The sequence below is a fragment of the Leucoraja erinacea genome, chromosome 6, assembly GCF_028641065.1.
Source record: "Leucoraja erinacea ecotype New England chromosome 6, Leri_hhj_1, whole genome shotgun sequence".
Taxonomy (NCBI): Eukaryota; Metazoa; Chordata; class Chondrichthyes; order Rajiformes; family Rajidae; genus Leucoraja; species Leucoraja erinaceus.
Window position 1 is genome coordinate 55,455,945 of NC_073382.1, and position 27,124 is coordinate 55,483,068.

A 27,124-nucleotide genomic window follows, 5' to 3' on the forward strand; every position below is an offset into this window, starting at 1 on the left:
TATCTAACCACTGGGAAGCCATTGTCATTCCTACACTATAAATTATGTTCTTTCACCACTGACTCCGACTCTTACCTTGACAGTCCGCTTGAGTCTGGACCAAACAGCTTGCAGCTTTGTTGTTGTATCAGATGAGCATGGGGCCATGTATACACTCTGACTGCCTACACCGACTTCAATGTTTAGTTTAGAGACACAGCATGAAAACAGACCACCGAGTCCGCACCGAACATCGATAACCCCTTTACATTAGTTCTATGTTACACCAATCTTCCATCCAAACCCTACATACTAGGAGCAATTTACAGAGGCCAATTAACCTACAAATCTACACATCTTCGGGATGTGGGAGGAAATGCGAGTAAGCGCAGGAAACCCACGAGGCCTCTGGCAGGACATGCAAACTCCACATACATAGCACCTGAGATCCAGATCGAACCTGGGTCTCTGGCGCTGTGAGGCAGCAACTCTACTAGATGTGCCACTGTGCCGCCCTTTTTGCAGACTGGAAGTACTTTAGAACCTGCACATTTCCTAATGGAGAAATATGACTTTTCCATTTGGTTTTGTTATTGGAGCCATCCAAACGTTAAATTATCCCATTGCATTCCTGATGCAATGGGATAATTTTGGGATAACAATGGGATAACTCAGCAAGCTTTGCTTGCTGAGTTATGTTGGTTTCTTGTTGATCAATATTTTCTCACCCTTGGTTTCAAAAGAAATTTGCAAAAGCTTTTTCATAAAAAGTATGTGGAATTCTCATCCCAATTCGTTTATAAGAACATAGAAGAGTACAGCACAGGAATGGCACTTTGGCCCACAATGTTTGTGCCGAACATGATGCCAAGTTAAATCTGGCTGCACATGATCCACATCCCTCTATTCCCTGCACTTCCATATGCCTATCTAAAAGCTCTTAAATGCCAACATCGTATCTGCCTTCACCACCATCCTTGAAGTGTGTCCCACCATTCTCTACGTAAAAAGAATTGCCCCGCACTTCTCCATTAGATTTTTCCCCTCTCACCTTATAGTTATGCCCTCTCGTGTTGGACATTTCCGCTCTTGGCAAAAGAATCTGACTGTCTACCCTATCTATGCCTCTCGTCATTTTATGTACTTCTACCAAGTCTCCTCTCAGCCTCCGACATTCTAGAGAAAACAATCCAAGTCTGTTCAATGTCACCTTGTAGTTGAAGCTTTCCAATCTAGGCTGCATTCTAATATGATGCAAGTTGACTGAATTACTCAGATGGATGACATTTGTGTGGGAAGTGAGATTTTGAAGGATATGGAGACGAGACAGGAAATTTGATTTAAAAGGTGGAATTTGTTCTCTAGTTGAGAGACATTGATGTGCTACTGTGAATCTTTGTATCTTGCACAGGTTCATTTTGCATATCTCTGCACAGGTAATTGAAGCTTGGCAGCTCAATATCACGTAACTGGGCAGCCACTAAGAATAGCTAACAAGTATGACCAATAGTAATCAACACTGTGTTGAGGATATCCGAATGTCACGTCAAAACGCAACAGAATTCCTTTCACTTTAATTAAAAATATGAAATGTTAGAGCTACTCGGTAGGTCAGATTACATCTCTGGGGAGGGAACAAATGAGTCAATGTTAGCAGCTAGATCTAGCACAAACAGGAAAAACTGAGACCGTGTGCCAAGCGTTGCAAGGTGCCAGGATGGAAAATGAGGTGCTGCTCTTTAAGATATTATTTGGCTTTGTTGAAACAATGGGACCGGGGTGGGCACTGAAAATGACAAGTAATTATAAGTTCAGGGTTGCCCTAATGAAGTGGTCACCCAATCTACATTTGGTCTCTTCATTATAGAGGAAGCCACATTGTGAGCACCAAATGCAGCACATTTAGTTGCCCCCTCTGGGGCGACACAGTGGTACAGCAGTACAGTTACTGCCTTACAGTACCTGAGACCCGGGTTCCATCCAGCGTGGAAACAGGCTTTTCGGCCCACCAAGTCCGTGCCGACCAGTGATCACCCCGTACACTAGCACTATCCTACACCCTAGGAACAATTTACAATTTTATCAAAGCCAATTAACCTACAAACCTGTATGCCTTTGGAGTGTGGGAGGAAACCAGAGCACCCGGAGAAAACCCACGTGGTCACAGGGAGAACGTACAAACTTAGTACAGACAGCAGCCATAGTCAGAATCAAACCCCGGTCTCTGGCGTTGTAAGGCAGCAACTCTACTGCTGCGCCACCCTGATTGGAAACAGTTTTTTTTTCTAAATTAGTGGCGGTAATCTGTGGAATTGGAATGGATATTGGTCGTCCAACTATCAGAGATAGACAAATCAAGAAAGGGAGGGGAATGGAGATACAAGGAATTACAGATGCTGGTTTACAAAAAATAAACAAATTGCTGGTGTAACTCAGCAGGTCAGGCAGCACCTCCCGTGTCCAAATGGGTCCCCCCTCCACAACATCACCTATCCATGTCCTCCACACATGTTGCCTGACCCACTGAGTTATTCCAGCACTTTATGGGGGTTTTTTTAAGGGAAGGGAATAGTCAGATATATATCAAAATGAGAGCAGAATGTCAATTGACAGCAAATGTAACAAGTTCTAAACTGTTATGAACTGTAATAAACAGTTTTGTAAAGAAACTCATTTGGGTTCTAAGCGATGTCAATATAGTCTTCAACGTATCAGAAAAACAGAGGAGGGAGCCTAAATGGTATCGAAATAAGAACTATTCCATTTGTCCAATGAAGAGGCAAACATGGTTTAGGGTCATGTGAGTTTCCCTAACCATTCCTTTTGATGTGGAGGGAATGGAGATAAAGCAATCCTACAATGTAAAAAGCAGGTATAGAGTCAGAGAGTCTAAGAGCATGGAAACAGGCCCTTCAACCCAACTTGCCAACATGTCCCATCTACATTAGTCCCACCTGCCTGAATCTGTCCCATATCCCTCTAAACCTATCATATCCATGTACCTGTCGAAATGTTTGTTAAACATTGCGATAGTCCCTGCCTCAACTATCTCCTCCGTCAGCTCGTTCCATGCACCCACCACCCTTTGTGTGAAAAGTTTCCCCTCGGGTTCGTATTAAATCTTTTTCCCCTCACCATAAACCTAAGTCCTCTGATTCTTGATTCCCCTATTCTGGGCAAGAGACTCTGTGCATCCCCTCGATCTATTCCTCTCATGATTTTGTACACTTCTATAAGATCACCCCTCATCCTTCTGCGCTTCAAGGAAAAGCGTCCTAGCCTGCTCAACCTGTCCCTATAACTCAGGCCCAATGATTGTGGTTCAGCCAGTAGTATGTGGTTGGTGGTGGAAGAGACAGGTTGGACCTCTGGAAAGGGTGGAGGTGCAGAGACGGGATTATCGTGGTGACAAAGAATCAGTTAGGATCAGGAGATTAGAAACTGCCAGAGTGCCAGAGATTATTGGAAGTGTCAGAAAGGTAAATGGGGAGCAATTGGAAAAGAGAGAGAGAATAGAATCAAAGTAGGGAGAATTTAGCTCCTTGGGACTAAAACAGGCTGAAACATTAGCGCTATCATGACAATGAAGGAATCTATAGGCGCTGACACAAAAATGCAGCCAACATTATCAAAGATCCACACTACCCTGGCCATGCTCTCATTTCACTCCCACTGTTGGGAAGAAGGTATAGGAGTCTGAAAACCGTGACTTACAGGTTCAAGAACAGCTTCTTCCCAACTACCATCAGGCTCTTGAACACCGCAAAACACCATCTAACCTACAAACTAGAGATTGTCCTGCTTGCACTAAGGACTTATTTTTGTACTAGAATTGGGGTTTTCATTATTTTTTTTTAACGTTATCTATGTCCTGTGTTTCCAGACCTGATATGCTGCTGTAGGTAGTTCATTTGTCAGTACATATGACAATTCTTGACTCTTGCCCACTGTGGGTCTTGAGGGAGAAGGTAGGTGGGCTGAGGAAAAAATATCTCTCCAAGAAATGAGGTCAGTGACTGTGTGAAAAATCATAGCTTCGTGCATCTTGTGTTCTGTATCTCCCGCTGCTTATCTTCTGCCAAAGGCAACTCGCATTGGAAGATTGTCGTATTTTCACCCAAAACAGCATAATCTACTCCACATAAAATCAATTTCTAAGCATGTTATGCCTGAAAAACCTGCAGTGCGATTTCAATTTCTAGGCAATGATAAATCTATAGGAAAGTGAAAGAGTTAGTCATTTAAAATCTATTAAAATGTTTCAGGAATCTTTCCAGCTACTAAAGCTAAGTGTCAAAGTTATTGGGGCATTTTCAGGGCTAGGTCTTCCCACTCAGGCAATCTACACCCTCCCACTGTGGAGATTGCTTTGCTGGAGTCTGGGAAGTGAGACTGGTCCACTGTATCTGAACCTGAGAAGTATGAGTGTGTTGTCAATGTACGCAATCTTCCAATGGGGAGGAAGAACATTAGGTCAGCAAAGCCCAGTCTATTTCATCTTAGTCATTAGGCCTAGTGGCGCAGCGGAGAGCTGCTGCCTCACAGCGCCAGAGATCCGGGTTTGATCCTGACCATGCGTGTTGTCTGTGCGGAGTCCACACCTTCTCCCTGTGACTACCTGGGTTTCCACCGGGCGCTCCGGTTTCCTCCCACACTCCAAAGACGTGCAGGTTTGTAGGTTACTTGGCTTATGTAAACTGTCCCTAGTGTGTGGGACAGAACTAGTGTATGCGTGATCATTGGTCAGTGCAGACTCGGTGGGCCGAAGGGCCTGTTTCTACTATGTATTTCCAAATTAAACTAAAACTAATCCTAAAGACGCGCGGGCTTGCAGGTTAATTGGCCTCTGTAAATAGTTCGTAGGGAGAGTGAATATTGGATAATATAGAACTAGTATGAATGGTTGATCGATGTCTGCCGTAGATGCAGTCGGCCAAAGGGCCTGTTTCCATGCTGTAATTTCAGACTTGAAGATTATAAGATGGCACCTAAAATGTGGTGACCCTTGTGTCAATGTGACACTTGACTCAATGTGGTCTACTATCTTACAGGCTTACACTTAATATGTGCTAATGTATGGTAGGATTGTCATTGAATTGAATGCAATAAAATAATTTCACTGTACCTAGGTACACATGATAATAAAGTGCCTAAAACTGAACACAATATTTTAAATGTGGCCTCACCAACGTCTTATATAACTGCAACATGAACTGTGTCTGTCAAAGAAAAATACAGGTACCTTCATCCGTGGATTTAAGCATCAACATTGTACCACAAGGTCACTCAACACCACACCAACAATTCTGCGTTTCCAGGTTGATTTTCTTGTACTTCAAACAGCCAACATACATAAGCATTTTCACTTTATTGGTTCAATGGTTCTTTATATGTCACATGTGCATTGCACAATAAAATTATTTTTCCATGTTTGCACATGCAGGCGCCGCCTTGTTTTGAAGCCATGTCCAAAGTCCGGTCCACATGCACGCTCGGTCTCCTGGAGCAGTTCCCTATCCAGGTAAGCCCCAGGCTCCTGAAAGGCCTTCCTCCATCTCCTTTTTCCAGATTGGCCCACAAACCGATATCCCTCACCTCGCCCAGCCACCTTTGTGTCTCGTGGGGTTGGGGGGGGGGCATCCTGCAGTTGACGTTGAAGGCGCCGGAGGCAATACCTTGGTTCACCTTCCTAACGGCCCTTGCTCCGCACTGCTCGGCATTGCAGGAAGTTTGCGGGGAAAGTATGAACAATGTAGTTATCAAAAGCTTCATAAAAGCCGAATGGGCACTATAGAGAAGAATGGGGGAAAAGTTGCCTTACAGCACCAAAGACCCCAGTTTGATCCTGACCACGGGTGCTGTCTATACAGAGTTTGTACCTTCTACACCTGACCTGCGTAGGTTTTCTCCGGGTGCTCCGGTTTCCTCCCACACCCCAAGGACGTGCTGTTTCGTATGTTAATTGGCTTTGGTAAAATTGTCCCGAGTGTCTAGGAGAGTGTTGGTGGACAGGGTGATCGCTGGTCGGCGCGGATGTTGGGACGAAGGGCATTTTTCCACGCTGCATCTCTAAACTAAACTAAACCAAAAAGAAGTACACCTTGACTGGAATGGGCTAAAACTCATGGTTGATTTTTTTCACTCTGCTCATTAAATGAGCTTCTGCCAGCTGCTGTTTGCTTAGCAGCCCTGGTCACCCATTATACATTAACAAGATTCGGAAATAGTCGTATTCGTGTAGTGGCTAGAAACGCACCTGGAAAGTGTTTGCGTCACGTTATAAAGCTCTGTCCTGTCTCAGACAGGACTTCCTCTCAGTTGGCCCCTGTGCCATTAGAAGTACACGTGATGTGCAATACAGAAACAGAACAACTATTCAACAATTTCCAACTCATTACCTCCTGTGAACGAATGCATGCAGATGCAATGCAGACAGAACAATTGACAATATTTCTCCCAATCATTATTTATTACCTTCCATTGAGTACCCTCACGCATATTTCCTACTATGGATTGTAAAATAATTGCCCTTAATCACCAGCATTTCACCTCATGAACTATGTTTGCTTTCCTCATCTTAAATACAATTCTTACAGCAATATTTCTGCTGTCATGCTATTTTTAACTTCTATAGAGTCATAGAGTATGGAAACTTATACTAAAGCCCAGCTTGCACATGCCGACCTAGATGCTGCAACTACATTAGTCCTACCGCCTCACTTTTGGCCCATAATCCCTCAAAACCTTTCCTATCTATCTATCCATGTACCTGTCCAAATGTCTTTTAAATGTTGTTATAGTTCCTGCCTCAGCTTTCTGCCTGGCAACTCATTCCTTATACCCACCACCCTCTGCCTGAAAACGTTGCTCCTCGGATTCCCATTAAATACTTTCCTTCTCTCAATAAACCGATGTCCTCTGGTTCTTGATTCACCTGCCCTGGATAAAAGACACTGTGCATCAACCCTATTTATTCCCCTTATGATCTTATACAAGGGCGGTACGATGGCACAGATGGCACAGCTGCCTTACAGCGCCAGAGACCCTAGTTCAAGCCTGACTATGGGTGCTGTCTGGATGGAGTTTGCATGTTCTCCCCGGAACCTTTGTAGGTTTTCTCCAGGTGCTCCAGTTTCCTCCCGTACTCAACGTACAGGTTTGTAGGCTAATTGGCTTGGTGAATTTGTAAATTGTCCCTAGTGTGTGTGCGGGGATCGCTGATCGGCATGGATTTGATGGGCCGAAGGGCCTGTTTCCGCACTGTATCTCAAAAACTAAAACCAAAAACCTTTATAAGAATACCTCTCATCTTCCTACGCTCCAAGGTATACAGTCCTAGCCTGTCCAACATTTGTCTGTAGCTCAGGCATTCGAGTCCTTGCAACATCCTGGTAAATCTGCTCTGCACCCTTTCTAGCTTGACAACATCTTTCCTATAACATGGTGCCCAAAACTGAGCAGGGTACACTTAATGCAGCCTCACCAACATCTTATACAACTGCAACATGACCTCCCAGCTTCTTTATTCAATGCACTGACTGATGTGCCAAAAGCCTTTTTGATCACATTATCTATCTATCTTTGATGCCACTTTCAACAAACTATGTACCTGTACTCCTAGATCCCTCTGCTCTCCAACACTCTCCAGAGGCCTAGCTTTCACTGCATAATGCAAGTCATTGTATTATGTGATGCGTGCACAAATCACACTGCTTTGCATTACAGAAGATTGCAATATGGGTTGTAGTCTAGGAATGCAACACCATTCCTTTGCTCCCCCACCCACCCTGCTGGTTGCCTCTGCCAGAAGAGCAAACCCACTGATTGCCGATGAGACGTTGTAGCCTCCGTAAGTCTAGGGTCCTTACCAAACATAGTATGCAGCCGCAATCTGCTGCAATTCTCATGTTGCGCTAACTGTATTCCAGGCATGACCCTAACCTGCTTCCTTAAAGGCCTGTCCCACTTTTATGACCTAATTCACGACCTTTTTTACTCGTGGACATTTTTAATCGGGTTAGAAAAAAACGCCCCGACTTACTTGATGCCACGAGTACCTACGACTAGCATCACGGCCTGCTACGACCTACCTACGACCTCCTACGACCAGGCTGCGAGTATGAATCAAGGGCAAACTCAACAGAGGTTTTGTATTAGGTCGTGAAAGTGGGACAGGCCCTTTAAGCCTATAAGCTGCATGCATGCACCCATGCATCTGGTGATTGACAACATTCTTTGTAGCTTTTTGCTGCCATTTCTGTCAAGTTGAGATCATGCAAGCCACGTTAAATGTAAGTTACTCCATGTCAGACAAGTTGCGTTGAGTCCATTCATCAGGTACAGCACGATTATGCACACGGTTTAAGAATTCACCAAAGTTGCGTTGTCTGGATAAATCGTTTAATGCAACAATACAGCCATGGATTGTTCCACCTATTCTTCAATGCTTTGTGTCAAACTTGTAGCTCTCAGCTTTTTGAAATAGCAGAGGATTAAAATAAGCCCTACAATTTCTGCGCTGCTTTAGTGAATGGAACAGCTTTGGCTTTCTGTAGGTTGGCCAGATTAGCAAGCATTTGATCTCAGAGTCAATCTCCGCAATAGCCATTTACTGCACTCTGAAAGTAGTATTCACTACCTGCATGATTACAGTGTTGTCCTCTACTTCGAAAGCATCTGCTTCCCATTTATTTAGTTTAGTTTAGTTTAGTTTAGTTACGAGATGCAGCATGGAAACAGGCCCTGCGGCCCACCAAGTCCTCGTCGACCATCAATCACCCATTCCCACCAGTTCTCTGTCATTCCATTTTCACATCGACTCCCTACAAATCAGATACATTTTACAGAGGCCAATTACCCAACAAATCGAGTGCTGTTATACCCAACACTGAGCCTTTAATTTGCCCCATTGCTGACCTAAAGAATCAGACTGTAACACTTCAGACTTCTCTGCCCTGTGCTCACTTCGGCTATGCGTTTCATTCCTCTATTATCAAGGCATCTGTCTGGGCTGCAGATGACTGCAGTCATTCTTAGTTTAATCAGCACTATCTGCACAGGTTCACCACACAATGTTTGCTTGTGCTCACTTTGTCCCGGAAACCACTTTCTCTTCCCAAATGTGGAGTACGAGCCCCTATTGCCCGTATCGTTGATCACTGATCAGTCCAAGCACTTCTTCGAGCCACTATTTTTATTGCAGAGTTTATATTCATCAGTTGTTTTGGCAAACTTTATTGCCCGTTGTGATGTATTTGTAGAAACAAGGAATGGCATCATTTTGTAAGACGCTGGCTTAAAAAAAAAAGAGCATTCTGTTACATAATACAATAGCTTCAATATAATGGAACAACATATGGAGAGGATGTTTCCACTACTGTAATGTGGGGTGGATGTTTCCACTAGTGGGATAGTCCAGGAGCAGAGGCCATAGCCTCAGAATAAAAGGACACACCTTTAGAAAGGCGATGAGGAGGTCAGAAGGTGGTGAATCAATGGAATTCATTGCCACAGAAGGCTGGGGATGTCAAGTCAATAGATATTTTAAAGGCGGAGATTGATCGATTTTTGATTAGTAAGGGTGTCGGGGTTATGGGGAGAAGACAGAGGAATTGCATTGAGACGGAAAGATAGATCATCCATGATTGAATGGCAGATTAGACTTGATGGGCCGAATGGCCTATTTCTGCTCCTAGAACCTATGAACTTTTGAACATATAAGAAATGACATAAAATGCTGGTGTAACTTAGTAGGTCAGGAAGCATCTCTGGAGAACTAGGAAAGGTGATGTTTTGAGTCGGGACCCTTCTTCACTCTATCTGAAGCCTATCCATGTTCTCCAGTGATGCTGCCTGACCCGCTGAGTTACTCCAGTATTTCATGTCTTTTTTATGGAGTATTTGAAGTCAGTCTGTGCATTTGTGTGGTAGTGCTCATAAAATAGTTGCTGTAATCATCTATAGTGGACACCATGAGTTTCCAAGAAGGGGTCTACACTTTATTGTAGATTAACACAACGGACGTGAATGCTTAAGTCACACATATATTAACTATTACATCACTTGTACATGTGGTTCATTTACAAATATAAAACAGTGGAGGCCAGATAACATATAAAATTCCTTCACGTGCCCTAATTTGCAAGTTCATCGACATTGATTATAACACAAGACGTCATGATAAAATCACTGAACAAAACATTTCTGTATTTTCAGGTGAATGACATCCCATTTATAAAAAATACTTAACTCAACACAAAATGCAGTTTCCCCAGCCATTCATTAAAATCTTAAGCTCTTAGGACTTTTGCTTGTAGCAGCTGGGTATAACGATATTCAACAGGTGGAGAGATACATTGAGGGGCTAACATTTCAAACTGTGTGAAAACGCACACCTCCAGATTCAGGGACAGTTTCTTCCCAGTTGTTATCAGGCAACTGAATCATCCTACCACAACCAGAGAGCAATACTGAACTCCCATCTACCTGTTTGGTGACCCTTGGACTATCCTTGATCGGACTTCACTGGTTTTACCTTGCACTAAACGTTATTCCCTTATCGTGTATCTATGCACTGTAAATGGATCGATTCTAATCATATATTGTCTTTCTGCTGACTGGTTAGCACGCAACAAAAGCTTTTCACTGTAGCTCTGTACATGTGACAATAAACTAAACTGAACTGAACTGATGAAGCCCACAATAAAATGCCAAGGGGAATCCAGTTATCTTTAAGTTATTGCACCAGTTGAACACTTAAAGGTCTGCAGACGGGTAGAACTGATGAAGTATAAGCTGCAGATGCACTGTTTCATTCATTTTCTGGGCAACTTGGTATCGCTTATTTGTGTATACATTTCATTAATCCTCTCGCCTAATTTCATCTCTTTCAATCACTCGTGTAGGAATGGTTTTCAGAGAAGAGACAACATCCAACAGATATTTCTCCTTATTGCATAAAGCTGCCGCATATTTAAACTTTAGGCTTTAATGATACAGTGTGAAAACAGGCTCTGCGGCCCACTCAGTCCACGCTGGCCAGTGATCGCCCCATACACCAGCTCTATCCTACACACTTGGGACAATTTACAGACGCCAATTAATCCACAAACCTGCACGTCTTTGGGTTGTGGGAGGAAACTATAGCACCCGGAGAAAACCCATGCGGTTATAGGGAGATTGTACAAATATATCACCCAGAGTGGGTATCGAACCTGGGTCTGTGGCACTGCAAGGCAGCAACTCTACCGCTGTGCCACCGTGCTGCCCCATATTTCCTAGGTTTAATGTAGGAAGGAACTGCAGATCCTGGTTTACACCAATGATGGATGCAAAATGCTGGAGGAACTCAGCGGGACAGGCAGCATCTCTGGAGAGAAGGACTGGGTGATGTTTCGGGTCAAGACCCTTCTTCAGAGTTAGGTTTAGGTTTATTATTGTCACGTATACCGTGCAGCTTTTGATTGCGTGCTAACCATAATCAGATAATACAATGAGACCAATTACAATATGATAATGCAATTAAGACCATCAAGCCAAACACAAGTACAACAGGTCGAGCAAAGGGAAAATACCAGAGTGAAAAATATAGTTCTCAGCCATGTAATGTATCAGTTCCACAGAAAATGTCCAATGTCTGCAATGAAATATGTGGTAAAGTCAGGACTCTACCCTAGCTTATGGCTTATGGAAGGATCCTTCGAAGGTCTGATAACAGAGGACTGACAAAACAGAGGTCTAACCTGTTTCAGAGTCTGATGGTACATTATTTCAAGCTAGCAAGCTAATTCTCTACCTCTTGTAAAGTTCCTTCACAGAGCCAGTTAGGACACAGACAGACAGACAGACAGACAGACAGACAGACAGACAGACAGACAGACAGACAGACAGACAAACAAGCAGGGGATAAGAATGAAGAGAATCTTAATCAACCAGTTTGGAGCTTCCATGCAAACTTTGCCAGAATAACATGCAGTTGCAACATGATTCTAATTATTTCACAAGCATTGCATTAATATTCATGGGGAAAGCTTCACTCAACACCACTCAGCAATCAAGGGTGTTCACGTGAACTGCACGATGGTAAGAATATTTCTCGGTGTGGAATGACTGACTGCAGGAGTGCCAGAAACTGACATGGGTGTGTGACTTATGATTGTACATTGAAGTGAATTAATTCCTCCATTGTGACATAGACGGAGGCCATTCAGCCCATTGAGCCTATGTCTGTTCCTAGCAGAGTCAGAAGAAGGTGCGGCACAGTGGCAAAGCTGTAAAGTTGCTGCCTCACAGCACCAGAGACCCAGGTTCGATCCTGAGTATGAGTACTGTCTGCACGGAGTTTGTATGTTCTCCCTGTAGCCGCATTGGTTTTCTCTTGGTCCTCTAGTTTCTTCCCACACTCTAAAGACGTACAAGTTTGTAGATTATGTGGCTTCTGTAAATTGTAAATTGTCCCTACAATGTAGGATAGTGCTAGTGTACACAGTGATCGCTGGTCGGCATGGACTCGGTGGGCCGATGGGCCTGTTTTCATGCTGTATCTCAAAGAATAAAGGGCCCTGACCCAAAATCCCCCCTATCCATGTTCTTCAGAGATGCTGCCTGACCTGCTGAATTACTCCAGTACTTTGTGTCTTGTTTTTTCCCGTAAACCAGCATCTGCAGTTCCTTGTGTCTACAATCCCATTTCCTCTCTTCTTTCCCTGTACCTTTTGACTGTCACAGTGTTGATGTGAACAAATGATCTTATAGATGTGTACAAAATCATGAGAGGGATAGAGTAAACGCGCTGGAGGAAGTAGTTCAGGCCGGGACCATCGCACCGTTTCAGAAACATTTAGACAGGTACATGGATAGGATAGGTTTAAAGTGATGTGGGCCAAACGCAGGCAGGTGGGACTAGCGTAGATGGAACATGTTGGTTGGTGTGGGAAAGATGGGCCGAAGGGCCTGTTTCCACACTGTACAACTCTGTGACTATATTTGGTACTAACTGCAATGTGGGGGTCAGCAGATACACTGAATCTAGAGTAATTGTCTTAGAAATCACATGTGTCCCATTTCAGCATTTTACTCTGAATTTAAACTGCCCTAATGATAAAATAACATTTTGACCAACTTATCTTATTTGGTATTAACCCACTACATGCAATAATGCTATAATCAGCTTTCTCAGCATAGGGTCCTTCTCTTGATTTTCCTTTACTTTTCAATATCTTAGTTACAGTCATACAGTAGGGAAACAGGCCCTTCGGCCCAACTTGTCCATACTGACCAAGATCTAAGTTACTTCCATTTGTCTGCATTTAGCCCATATCCCTCCAAACGCTTCTGATCCATTTACCTGTCCAAGTGTCTTTTGAATGCTGTTATAGTACCACCTCCTCTGTCAGGTCATTCCATATATCCATCATGCTTAAGTAAATGTCATGAGATACTTTACATCAACAATATCTCATTGGTTGCACAAAGCTTCAAACCTGAGTGAAAACGTTGTCCCTCAGGTTTGTAGCAATTCCTGTCATTCTCACCTTAAACATATGCTTTCTTGTTTTTAAATCTCCTGCCCTGGGTATCATTCAAATACCCTTATGATTTTATACATAATATTTCAATTGAGCCATAACTTATTAGAAGTTGAAAGGTATAAAACTAATCCATCTGCTATTTCCCCTCAATTGTTCCCATCCATTTAGATTCTGGCTCTATCGTGAATTGTTCCCTGCATATGTCCAAATCAAAATAACTATTGAAATGCTTGATCCGCAAAAATCCTTCTCATGAAACTGGAGGATTTAGATTTGTTTGTAATAAAATGGATACTCCCAATTTTTAATTTTTTTTCAACACAAGAAGCACTAGTTTCAAGAATAAGTACTGTGATTTCATTTTATTCGCTGTTTAGTCATTTATATCTAATAGTAAAGGATTGGATTTGCAAATTGTCACCGGTAACTGGAAATTGTTGCTGATGCACAATTCCTATGTTATCAGAAACAGCATGAAGGCCAGATAACCAGTCTGAATGTGTATGATTCAATTATGTGGCTGAAAAACATGTTGGATTATTGTAGGAGCTGAATGGAGAAAAAGCAAGCACTTATTTTTTTGTGATTAGCACCTAACAATTTATGTGAGAGCAGTGGGAGCTTGTTTCATATGTGTCACACATAAAGTGATATCTTTCTGCCTTTCATTCTCCTTTCATTTATATTCTATTAATGCCCGACTGCATTACTTGATCTTTGGATGTTTCTCTTTTTGAACTTTAGCTACTATCAGAAATATAAGATGTTGACATTTACTTAAGCATGATGGTGTTATTGCTCACAATATTATTCTTGCTTCTGCTAGAAGATGTTGGGTTTAGACTCACTCTGCTGGCTTTCTCCCTGATGGAAACCATCAGCCTGAAGAGTGAACACTGGGTCAGTCATTTTTAAGGAGGATCTTATATTAAGAAGCAATCAGAAAAAAAGTACTGTATGAATTTACCGTATTTCTATAGAATTCTTCATAACCTCGATATCTTAAAGCTTTGTGCAACCAATGAGATATTGTTGATGTAAAGTCTCTCTTGTCATTTTCTTTGTAGTCATTCTCTAGCGATCAAGGTTGACTTGCTTGCATTCCAGTTTGTTGGTTCTGAGGGAGATATTGAGGGTAATGGACGAACTGTTGGCTCATCGAAAGATGGGGCAGGAAGTGCCGATGGGGCTGGCGGGTGGCTAGTTTATGAGTGGGTGCACCCTTGCTGATGTTTAAATATGGTTAAGTGCGCATTATGCAATGTTATCAACAGTATCCTGAATGTTCGTTCTCTGCTTTGAGCGGTAGGAAGACCAAGGATTCCTAAGAATCAGTGTCATAGAGCCATAGTCATAGAATCGTACAATGTGGAAACAGGCTCTTCGGCCTAACTTGCCCACTCCGACCAACATGTTCCATCTACACTAGTCCCACCTGCCTGCATTTGGCCCATATCCCTCTAAACCTGTCCTATCCATGTATCTGTCGAAAAGGTTTTAAAATGGTGTCACTGTACCTGCCTCAACTACCTTGTCTGGCAGCTTGTTCCACATAATCACTACCCTATGAGTGAGAAAGTTGCCCCTCAATTTCTCCTTAAACCATTCCCCTCCCACCTTAAACTACAGTCCTCTGGTCTTTGATCCCCCTATCCGGGTAAAAGACTGTGCATTTGCCTTATCTATTCCCCTTATGATTTTATACACTTATATAAGACCACCCCTCAGCCTCCTGCGCTCCAAGTTATAAAGCCCAAGCCTGCCCAACTTCTCCCTGTAGCTCAGGCCCTCGAGTCCTCGGGACATCCTCATAAATCTTCTCTGCACTATTGTACAAACAAGGAACTGCAGATGCTGGTTTGCACAAAAGTACACAAAGCGCTGGGGTGACTCAGCCAGCGGGTGTGGCAGCATGCTTGCAGAATATTGATAGGCAACATTCCGACAAGAGGCGTCATGTTTTGGCCCAATTTCTAATTCCACGCTCTAGTTCTCATGAGCGATGCCCATTCCAGGCAAGTCCCAGGCTGTTGCAGGCCTCCAGCCTCTCTCTCCTTGGATGCCATGTGCCTTTCGTCACCCGTCCATCTTTGTTCCCTGGGGGTGCCCCATGCAGCTGAGCATGAGGGTGCAGGAGGCCAGACCGTGGTTTCCTCTCGGCTTTGCTCCTCGATGGTCACGCCCATTGTCGCTGGCTCCATCCTCCCCATCCCATATCACCCCAGCACTCTCTGTCTTTCTCTGCATTCTTTTCAGGTTAAAGTTCTCAACCATAAACTACCAGAGCACGGTGGCGCCGCGGCAGCTTTACAGCGGCAGAGACCCGGGTTCAATCCTGACTACGGTTGCAGTCTGTACAAAGTTTGTACATTCTCCCTGTGACTGAATGGATTTTCTCCAGGAGCCCTGGTTTCCTCCCACACTCCAAAGACGTACAGATTCATAGGTTAATTGGCCTGTAAAATTTTAAATGAATGAATGAATAAGTTTGTTTAAGAAGGAACTGCAGATGCTGGAGAATCGAAGGTACACAAAAAAGCTGGAGAAACTCAGCGGGTGCAGCAGCATCTATGGAGCGAAGGAAATAGGCACTGTTTCGGGCCGAAACCCTTCTTCAGGGAATGAATAAGTTTATTTGCCAAGTATTCACATACAAGGAATTTGCCTTGGTGCTCTGCCCGCAAGTGACAACATAACATACAGTGACAGTTAGGAATGACACATAAAACATTAATAATAAAACATTATCGATTAAACATGTGAATTAAATAAAATACCAGAGCAAAAGTAGGGTACAGATTTTTGGTTATTGAGTAGAGCTACTACTCATGGGGAAAAAAAGCTGTTTTTATGTCTGGCTGTGACAGCTTTGACAGTCCGGAGTCGCCTTCCAGAGGGAAGTGTGTCAGTGAGTTTGTGGCCAGGGTGTGAAGGGTCAAAGATGATCTTGCCCGCTTGCTTCCTGGCCTTTGCAGTTTACAGTTTGTCAATGGAGGGAAGGCTGCAGCCAATAACCTTCTCTGCTGATCGGACGATTCGCTGCAGCCTCTGGGTGCCGTGCTTGGTGGCTAAGCCAAACCAGACCATGATGGAGAAGGTGAGGACAGACTCTACGATAGCCGTATAGAATTGGACCATCATTGCCTGTGGCAGATTGTGCTTCCTCAGCTGCTGCAGGAAGTACATCCTCTGTTGTGCCGTTTTGACTATTGTCCCTGGTGTGTGTGTAGGATAGTGTGGTGATCGCTGGTCGGCGTGGACTCGTTCGGGTGAAGTGCCTGTTGCCGCGCCGTATTCTAAGCTAACACCCACCACTCTTGTGTGAAAAAGTTAGCCATCAGATTCCTATCTTTCCCCTCTCACCTTAAACCTATGCCCTCTGGTTCTCGATTCCCCTACTCTGAGCATGAGATGTTGTGCATCGACCTGATCTAATCCTCTCATTATGTTGTACTCCTCTATAAAATCCTCCTCCTATCTTCAATGTTTCCTACTTGTGTTTGGAATTTCATGTGTATGCAGGTTATTTTTGGCTTTTTGCGACATTGGTGAAAGTCTCACTTGTTTACTGTATGCAAGGTTGCCTCCAACCTTCAGTTCAAGGGCATATTTACAGCAGCTCAGATACACTGCAGTGGATACGAGGGTGTACAATCACTGCAATTGGTGATATTCTGCAGTAGCCCCGTCTGCTTTTTATACATTCAGCTCAAAGTAGCGAATGTCTGCTCTGCCTAGCGCCGAGAAAGCAGCCCATTAAAAAGAATAAAGCTGTGAAGTAGTCGGCGGGAGGGAGGGAGGGACGGATGAAACAATCAAATGTCAATCAGTGCTCATTCGTCATTTTGAAATGTCCGATTGTGTTGGCAGCCGAAAGGTATTTACAGTCGCCAGTGAGAGAAAGCTGGTGTGTGTTTGTTTTATGGTGCATATACTCACCGGAGCTCTCCGGCATCTGCTTTGTGAAAGAAGGGTGTGAGAGGGCTATTATTTAGAGCAGATAACAGGAAGTTGCATGCAGACAAAGCCCCACCCACTAACAGCATGGTTGCTGCTGAGGCAAGTGTGAAGGGAACAAAGAAATGACAAGCAAAACAGTAAACTGTGCTGGTAGCATTCCAAGAGGAATACTTTCCCTGCTTGTCTGGCTAACGCTTGCTGGAAAATTTCAAAGCAGATTTTGATCACTGAAGCCAGGAAGGTGGTGGTGGCTGCTTGCAGGTAAGCCCATTGTATTTGAATGAAAAATGCTTTCCGGGCTGAATGTATAGCTGCATTTTGAGTAGATGGCTTTAAAGTCTATTCAAGGTTGGCTTGGTGCTTTGATTAATTATCTTATTTGGATTCTGAGCGCCGCAGTACCGGAGACTTGCAATTGTAAGATATCTACTTAAATTATCTTTGAAGCTTGGCATAAAGATGATTTTATTTTTTGCCCAGCACGATAATATATTAGTGGCTTCCTGAGTTGCTTTTACGTATTGATGCACTGTCGATATTGCCGACTTTCTATTTATTTTAAATAAATGTTGACCCTGTCCATTTAGCCAGTATTTTGGGGATGATCTGTACCGAATGCATTTACCGTAAAGACTCGTTGTCCCAGAATGAAAGGACTCTATTTTCTGAGGCACCGTGCAGCAGTCAGTCAGCTCCAGCTTTCTGTTTAGAGGGGGGTTTAAATAAATAAAATAATATTTATGTGTTCTGTGATGGCAGCAACATCTCTGGAACAAGAAGCTATGCTGATGTCTGCCCCTACTGATCATCACCCGTCCAGGATATAATTATACACAGAGGAATATTTATGAGATTACTTCTGCATTCCCTGTTATTAGCTAAACTTTTTGGACGTGAAATTGGACCGATGCCTGCCTTCCTTGTCAGATATTAGAATTGGGGTTTTTTTTTAAGCCTAACCATGAAATATTAGTTACCCTATAAATGAAAGAACTCTGCATCAAATATCAATACGTTATCATTTAGAGGTTTGTATTGGTGAGTTCAGTGTGGGAGATCTTTGCCTCTCCTCCAAATTGTTGCATATGAAGCGCCTTCATCAACACAGCCAGCCTTCCAGAATGTATTAGTTGCCCTTTATGAAAGCAAAACGTGGGTGGAATTGTAGGACAGAGCTTAAACCAAGGCTTGAATTTTGATATTTGCTTTATAATTTCAAAGAAAAAAAAACGAGCACATGTTAAACAGACTTTAAAAAAAACGGGAAAGATATATGCTCTTGAAAGTGTGCACCACCAGACTCTGGTACAGCTTCTTCCCCTCTATTATCAAGGTTACGAACTTTCCTTCAATAAGCTCGCGTACTGTCTGCTGTGGACATAGGAGTTTGTCTATAGAATTGATGTGCCACAACGTGTTTATGAAGGAACTGCAGATGCTGGAAACTCGAAGGTAGACAAAAATGCTGGAGAAACTCAGCGAGTGAGGCAGTATCTATGGAGCGAAGGAAATAGGCAACGTTTTGGCTCGAGACCCTTCTTCAGATGTACTACAATGTTCTGCATTTTGTATACTCTCCTTTCCTATTTCTATTGTACTTGACTTGATTTTATTTGTGTATAGCATATTTGATTAGTGTGGATAAACAAAGCTTGTCACTGCCTTGGTACACATGAAAATAATAAACCTAAATCTAATCTTGTTCACTGCAAGAATAATCACTGTTTGTGATTGTGATTTTGTTTTACATGTGTTTATTGAACTTTTTTGTTTTTTTATGGTGTTTACAGAATACTGCATTTACATATCTGTTGTGCTGCTGCAAGTAAGAATTTAATTGTTCTGCAGATGTATAGGGCTCTGATTCTTCTTCAGTCGTATAGGGCTCTGGTAAGATCACACCTGGAGTATTGCGTACAGTTTTGGTCTCCTAATTTGAGGAAGGACATCCTTGTGATGGAGGCAGTGCAGCGTAGGTTCACAAAATTGATCCCTGGGATGGCGGGACTGTCATATGAGGAAAGATTGAAAAGAGTAGGCTTGTATTCACTGGAGTTTTGAAGGATGAGGGGGATCTTATAGAAACATATAAAATTATAAAAGGACTGGACAAGCTAGATGCAGGAAAAAAATTCCCAATGTTGGGCAAGTCCAGAACCAGGGGGCATAGTCTTAGAATAAAGGGGAGACCATTTAAGACTGAGGTGAGAAAAAACGTTTTCACCCAGAGTTGTGAATTTGTGGAATTCCCTGCCACAGAGGGCAGTGGAGGCCAAATCACCGGATGGATTTAAGAGAGAGTTAGATAGAGCTCTAGGGGCTAGTGGAAACAAGGGATATGGGGAGAAGGCAGGCACGGTTTATTGATCGGGGACGATCAGCCATGATCACAATGAATGGCGATGCTGGCTCAAAGGACCGAAAGGCCTTCTCCTGCACCTGTTTGCTATGTTTTTATGTTTCTATGTTAATTGAAGATAGACACAAAATGCTGGAGTAACTCAGCAGATCCAGCAGCATCTCTGATTATCTTTGGCGTAAACCAGCATCTGCAGTTCCTTCCTACACCCTAAGAATTTCATTGTTCTGTTTCGGGCCATAAAACAATAAATAAAAACTCTTGTCTTAACTCTTGACTAATCTAATTTTTATCTTGGTGTTAGCTGAGCAGGTTGATCCAGTGACCCATTTTCAGAAGGTAGCAGATGGTAACTTTTTAACTGTGCCAAAGTGGCCCTTTCTCCTTTCCGAGAATAATACAACATTTGCTGACTGATAAGGGTAGCATCACAGCCAAGAACGACCCTGCACATCAGTAGCGGTCTTATCCTGAGTCAGGAAGATTAATGTTCAGGACTTGATCCACCAGACATCTGAGGACGCCATTTATGTTGGCAATTCATCATAATATCAAGGAAGCCCTGGTAACTGGAGATTTCATCTTTTGCTTGGTGTATTAATCTGAAGTGCATATTATGCAGTCTTCAATAGCAACTGGCATGCTTCCAATATCTCTCCTTCGCCATTACAGCAGCAATTTGCATTTATATAGCACTCATAATAGAGTAGACTGTCAAAAGATGTTTCAGAGGAGGATTATCAAAGAAAAATTGATGGAGCCTGCGCAAGGAGATGTAATAACCCGGTAACCAAGATATTGATCTAAGAGGCATTTTTGGAGAAACTTTATTAAGGGGGAGAAAAAAGTAGCTGTGGGGGGGATTAATGGTGAGAATTGCAGAGCATGGGGAGTGGGCAATTGAAGGCATGGCCATGAATCGCAGAATGGTCAAATGGGGATGTGCAAGGTGTCATAATCTGAGGAGCACAGAGTACTTGAAGGGTTTTAAGGTTGTTGGAGATTACAGAGGTAGAAAGATAAGAGGCCACGATATGATGTGAAAAGAAGCATAAGAACTCTAAAATGGAGGCACTGCTGGGGATGGGAGCTGCAGTTGTTCTTTGAGTGCTTAATAATGGCAATTTATATAAATTTGAATAGGATCAGAAGAGTCTAGTGATTTAAGGTTTGCCGTCTGCCTCAAGGCAGCCCCACAATTCCCCGTTTTGTGCTCCTGTGCTTTGGTCAGTTCACGTGGTAAAGAAGGCATTTAAGACATTTGCAGCACAGTGGCGCAGCGGTAAGAGTTGCTGCCTCTTAGTGTTGGAGACCCGGGTTCAATGCTGACTACGGGTGCTGTCTGTGTGGAGTTTGCATATTGTTCCTGTTTCATCCCCACATTTCAGAGAAGTACAAGTTTGTAGGTTAATTGGCTTCTGTAAAATGACCCTAGTGATCCTGGTGTGTAAGATAGTGCTTGTATACAGGGTGATCGCTGGTTGGACACGATGTGCCGAAGGGCTTGTTTTTGCCTTTGTATATCTAAAGTCTAAAGTAAAGCTGCTGTCTTGCAGCACCAGACCCACATTCAATCCTGACCTCAGCTGCTATCTGTGTGAAGTTAGCACGTTTTCCCTTTGACCAAGTGGGTTTGCTCCAGATGCTCCGGTTTCCTCCCCCGTTTAAAATGTTAGGTTTTCCTTCTTGTCCCTGTTCCCACATTCAGAAACCTGAGAATGAGTACCAACTGTCTAAGGCCAACCTCAAAATAGTACCCTTGGATTATTTTGCCTCTTCGCGATGTTCTCCCTAAGTGCACCACTTCACACTTGCATGTTAAATTGGACTTCCATGTATCTGCCCCCTTTATCATTCTGCCTCTAACCTTCTGAAGTTTCCTACTATCATGCGCACTTCATTGCCACTGGTCTATCTATTGGATTTCCTACACTAACATACGTTGGGGCACAGTCTCAGAATAAAAAGACATACTGTTTAGAATGGAGATGAGGAGGAATTTCTTTAGCCAGAGAGTGGTGAATCTGTGGAGTTTATTGCCACAGACGGCTGTGGAGGCCAAGTCATTGGATATTTTTAAAGTGGAGATTGATAGGTTATTTATTAGTAAGGGTGTCAAAGGTTACGAGTCTAAGACAGGAGAATGGTGTTGAGATGGGAAAATAGATCAGCCATGATTGAATGGCAGAACAGACTTGATGGGCCAAATGGCTTAATGCTGCTCCGAGGACCTATTATGATCTAAGTGAATGCTCGTGCAGCAGGGTTCACCAACATCTACTGAAAGGTACTGGTGGATGAACAATTTTTGTAAGTGATCCCTGCTTGCTATAAATGGATCAAATGACCCATGTTATCAAGTATTGCATTGTTTGCAAATTTCATTGTTAAACACTATCGGGGGCGGCACGGTGGCGCAGCGGTAGAATTGCTGCCTTGCAGCGTCAGAGACCCGGACTCGATCCTGACTATGGGTGTTGTCTTTATGGAGTTTGCACGTTCTCCCCTTGCTTGCGTGGGTTTTCCCTGCGTGCTCTGGTATCCTCCCACACTCCAAAGATGTACAAGTTTGTAGGTTAATTGGCTGTGGTAAAATTGTAAATTGTCCCTAGTGTTTAGGATGTTTAGTGCATGGGTATAGCTGGTCGGCGTGAACTCGGTGGGCCTAACGACCTATTTCCTCCTTGTATCTCTGAACTAAACTAAACTAAATTGGATTAAGAGGTCAGTGGATAATATTTAAAGCAGTGATCCTAATAACATCCTCTGCCTTGAAAGTTTTTTTTTTGCTCGAATGCAATTAGCATTTATTGATAGAAAATACCAGGGCAAAATGGGATGAAAGGTTTCTTGAATATTTATTTTAATTTTATAATGCAATTAAAATAAAAACAACTCAGACATTTTTTAAGTTAAACACGTATGGTTAACTTAAAGCTTATTGAGTTACATGACAAACTCGACATCCAGGACATATAAGAACTATATTATGTTACCACGACCAGTATAAAAATGAGAATGCAAACTTGTTTACAATATAATCCTAACTGTGCATCATGAACACCTTGTAACTTTGCACTCTGATTAATAACATAGAGTGAACTATGTAAGTGTAATCAATACCCCTCTTCCCCACCCCTTAAAAATGCTTTTAATAGAATTGGTTTCCACTGGTTCCTGTTTATAGTGAAATTAAATTAAATTTGAAGTACCCTACTGTTTCACAATATGATTGTATGGTTAGGAACTCAGCATTTATGGCCTCAAGGAATTTGGAGACCTCCACAACATTCAGACTAATGAGATCCAGCATCGGCAGGGCTTGGAGATCTGCTCTGAAGATAAATTAAACCTAAATATTGGGCACTCTGAATGTATAATTGTGCCGGATGCATAATTGTTTTTTTGCAAATCAGAACGAAAGAAACATTTTAACCCCCTGGCAATGTAGACCTTCTATATCCAGGCAAAGCTCAAGAAAAATGTTTTAATGTAACTGCAGTTGGAGCTTTTTTATTTTGGTTTAGATTGGTGTATAGCTTTAATGGTATGTAACTTTGAATAGCTTCTTTATTATCACGTGAAACGAGGTACAGTGAAATACTTTTTTTGCATACAGATTAGCGAGACTTATCACCCTACATAATCACCATACGTAGTACAATCCCCCGGTTGGCACACTGAGTTCATATGCAAGAGGTGCAATTTTGGCGCCATTTTGCATTCTCAGCTGCAGCTGGCCACAAAGGCCCGTTGCAGCCGTCTCCTCTATTCCAGTCGTCTCGCAAACCATCATCTCTCTCCTTGCACGGCGCTCTTCATCCCGGGGTTGTGCCTCCCGTACTTGACCTTGTGGTATTAGTTTTGTTTAGAGATACAGCATGGAAAAATGCCCTTAGGCCCACTGAGTCCCATGGTTGCTAGAAATCAGGTCTCTGGCGCCGTGAATCATGGTTGCTAGAAGTCAGGTCTCTGGCGCCGTGAATCAGCAGCTCTACCGCAGCGCTGCTGTACTTCCCTCTGATTTAGATCCAAATAAGATGAATAATGTCTAGGTTAGATGTGAACATTGCTGTTTTTTTTCCCATTGTTCATACATGACAGAACACTTCTGATAAACCAGGAAGTGTATGCACTCTCAGATAAGATGGACATTTGTTGTAGGAAAATAACTTCCTCTTCAATTGTATAAACTGTCTTTGTTTGCACTGAGGATGGGGTTTTTTTTCATTAGTATTGGTGTTGTTCATTTATTGAATTTCTGTTTGTTACAAATTTGGGAGCACCGTGTTTACGGGCCTCTTTTGTTGCAACAAGATTTAAGGTGAAGGGGAAAGATTTGATAGGAATCTGAGAGGTAAGTATTTCCATGCAAATAGTGGTGGGTGTATGGAATGACCTGCCAGAGGAGGTAGTTGAGGCTGGGGCTATTGGATAGGGCAGGTTTAGAGGGACATGGGCCAAATGCAGGCAGGTAGGGTTAGTGTAGATGGGATCTGTTGGTTGGTGTTGGCAAGTTGGGCCGAACGGCCTGTTTCCATGGTCTATGACTCGGTGAGCAAGGAAAACTGTTATTGGTCTGTTGTTGGCACGTATGACGATTAAGCACCCTTGTGTTGTTTTCAGGTAATGTAAGGTTACAAGGCATGAGATATTGCACATTATCTACAGATAACTATGTGAGATAATTGATATTTATCATTACTTAACAGAAACATTTTTAACCAGCCTACCAGACAAAGGATAAAACATGACATTCTTGAACTACTTGAGCGAGGAATTGAAGTTGTAAAGTTATGCGAATGCAGAGTTAAGAATCCAGATCCATTTTGCATGCACTGTATGCCACACCAAAGTTGGTAATAACAGATGGTAATCAGTCATTGTTTGTCCTCGTCTATCATTTCAGAAGCAATTAAATAACTTTTGTTTGTCTTTGTGTAACTTTGTATTTGTAACTATGTTTTGAATAATTTTGGAACTATTCCAGTTCAATGAATATTTCTACCTGTTCTTGCCCAAAATGTCAGCCAAGCTAATTATGGATTGTATTCTCCCCTTTTTAAATAGAATATAACAACAGGATCTCTTGAGTAGTTCAGTAATATTTTGTTTGTCAGTAAACAACAGATTTTAAACAGGAAATGGTCATGTCAGAGAAGAATTCCAAATGAAATATTTACTGTAATTATCTTCCTTCATTTAAAATGGCTCTGTATGTTTGGTGCCACCCTGCAGCTGTGAAATTGACACAAGATGGATCAATGGTGAGAATTATATTCTGCACGCTGTATCTCCCCCTTCGCTGTACCTACTATACTTGAGTTTTGCTTGCTTGTATTTATGTAGAGTATTATCTGATTTGGTTAGATAGCGTGCAAAAACATCGTTTTTCACTGTACCTCAGTGCAAGTGACCATAATAAATCTAAACCTCAAAGTATGAATCGTGTGAAAACTATGAAGAAATACCTTTATGTTTAATAACTTTGTATAGGTTCACCGTTGTTTTTACACCTTTGCCTAATTTTGTAAAGATATTCCTAGCTATTGTCAGCTTGGATAATACAGGAAAACTGGTGGTGAATTCTTGTTCAGAAAGGCTAATGCTACACAGCTAGATATGGATTGAAGATTAATTATCCATTCCTTCTCTCCAGAGATACTGCCTGTCCCACTGAGTTACTCCAGCATTTTGTGTCTACCTTACAAATTGATTGGGTGGTCCATATCATAATCATACTTTATTAGCTAAGTATGTTTTGCAATGTACGAGGAATTCAATTTGCCATACAGTCATACCAATAAAAAGCAAAACACACAAAATACATTTTAACATGAACATCCACCACAGTGACTCCTCCACATTCCTCACAGTGATGGAAGGTGAAAAAAAAGTTCAAATCTCTTCCCTTCTTTGCCCTCTCGCAGTCGGGGGCCCCGAGGCTTCTGTTGACGGGAAAATCTTGGCTCCCCTAGCCGGCGGTCGGGCACTCCGCATCGGGGGGGGGATCTCAGCTCCCTCGCAGCAGGCGATCGGACCCTGGGTAAGGGCTGGTCGAACCTCTTGCGACTTTGGAGCTTCCCGACATCAGTCTCTAACCTCGATGGTAAAATTCGCAGGCTGCGGTTGGAGCGGTGATCCCAGGCAAGGGATCGCAAGCTCCGATAGTAAGTCCACGGCCCTGCGGTGGGGCTTAAAGTCAGTTTCGCGCAAGGCCGCCAGCTCCATGATGTTAGGCTGCAGAGCAACCGGAGATACGATCCGGAAAACATTCGCATCTCCGGCAAGGTAAGGGATTAACATTAACACGTACTTTTTAAAACACACAAAAAAGACGAAAAGGCAGACAGACCGTTGGCAAGGCTGCCATCGCTGACGGCGCCACTATGCCACCCAATGATGTTTATCCTATGTGTTAGGGGTGGCATGGTGGCGCAGAGGTTGAGTTGCTGCCTTACAGAGACAGAGACCTGGGTTAGATCCTGACTACAGATGCTGGCTGCATGGTGGGTTTGCTCCTGGTGCTCCGGTTTCCTCCCACACCAAAGATGTAAAGGTTTGTAGGTTAATTAGCTTTGGTGAATTGTCCCTAGTGTGTACAGGATAATGCTAGTGTATGGGGATCGCTGTAACTGTACAACTCCTCCCCCTTCTGTTATGGGGTAGACTGACTCCCCCCTCCCCTAGCCCCTCCCCAATCTTTGCACATGCCCGTACCACATTGTACCGTATTGTGCCGAAGGGCCTGTTTCCACGCTGTATCTCTGAACTAAACTAAATTAAAACTGTAACCTCTTGTGTGAGCATTATTATCACTGACCATCGCAAATCTGTGAATTCCGATCAGACCAAGAATTGGATTTCTGGCACAGTTAAACGATAAGCTATCAAAATAGATCATAACTGGGTCACCAACTGTGAAATGCATTGAGGCACCTGTTCCATTCACATTTTTATTTTGTATTCATAGATATGTTCTCTTCGGTTCAATATATTGTGTTGTGAGTCACATAATGAAAGTAATAATCTTGAGGAAATAACGTTCGGTCACCATGCTCTGTGCTCTAGAAATACATTAAGAAAATTGTTTCCTGTAAGAGCTAGTAACAGCCAGAAGAAACATTATTCATCAACAAAGCCGTTGAAGTCTGATTCGAAGATGAATCGCAGCAAAGGTGTGGGAGTGGGGTGAGGTGGACAGTGCCAACAAGATGTCAAGTCCATTTTCAACTCGTGGGATTCATTATCATTTAGGGGACAAGGTTTCTCTCCTTGGGCAGTGCAGCGGCCGCAG

At 42.9% G+C, this 27,124-nt stretch overlaps 1 protein-coding gene across 5 annotated transcripts in view; it reads left to right on the forward strand.

Annotated features, from left to right (window-relative positions):
* Positions 1–17,355: 17,355 nt before the first annotated feature.
* LOC129698164 (beta-galactoside alpha-2,6-sialyltransferase 2-like) overlaps positions 17,356–27,124 on the forward strand; it is a 73,066-nt gene continuing 63,297 nt past the window's right edge. For all 5 annotated transcript variants that reach the window (XR_008723628.1, XM_055637104.1, XM_055637101.1 and 2 more), the window contains exon 1: positions 17,356–17,729. The gene's annotated coding sequence lies outside the window, so the exon portion shown is untranslated. The remainder of the gene's footprint in view (positions 17,730–27,124) is intronic.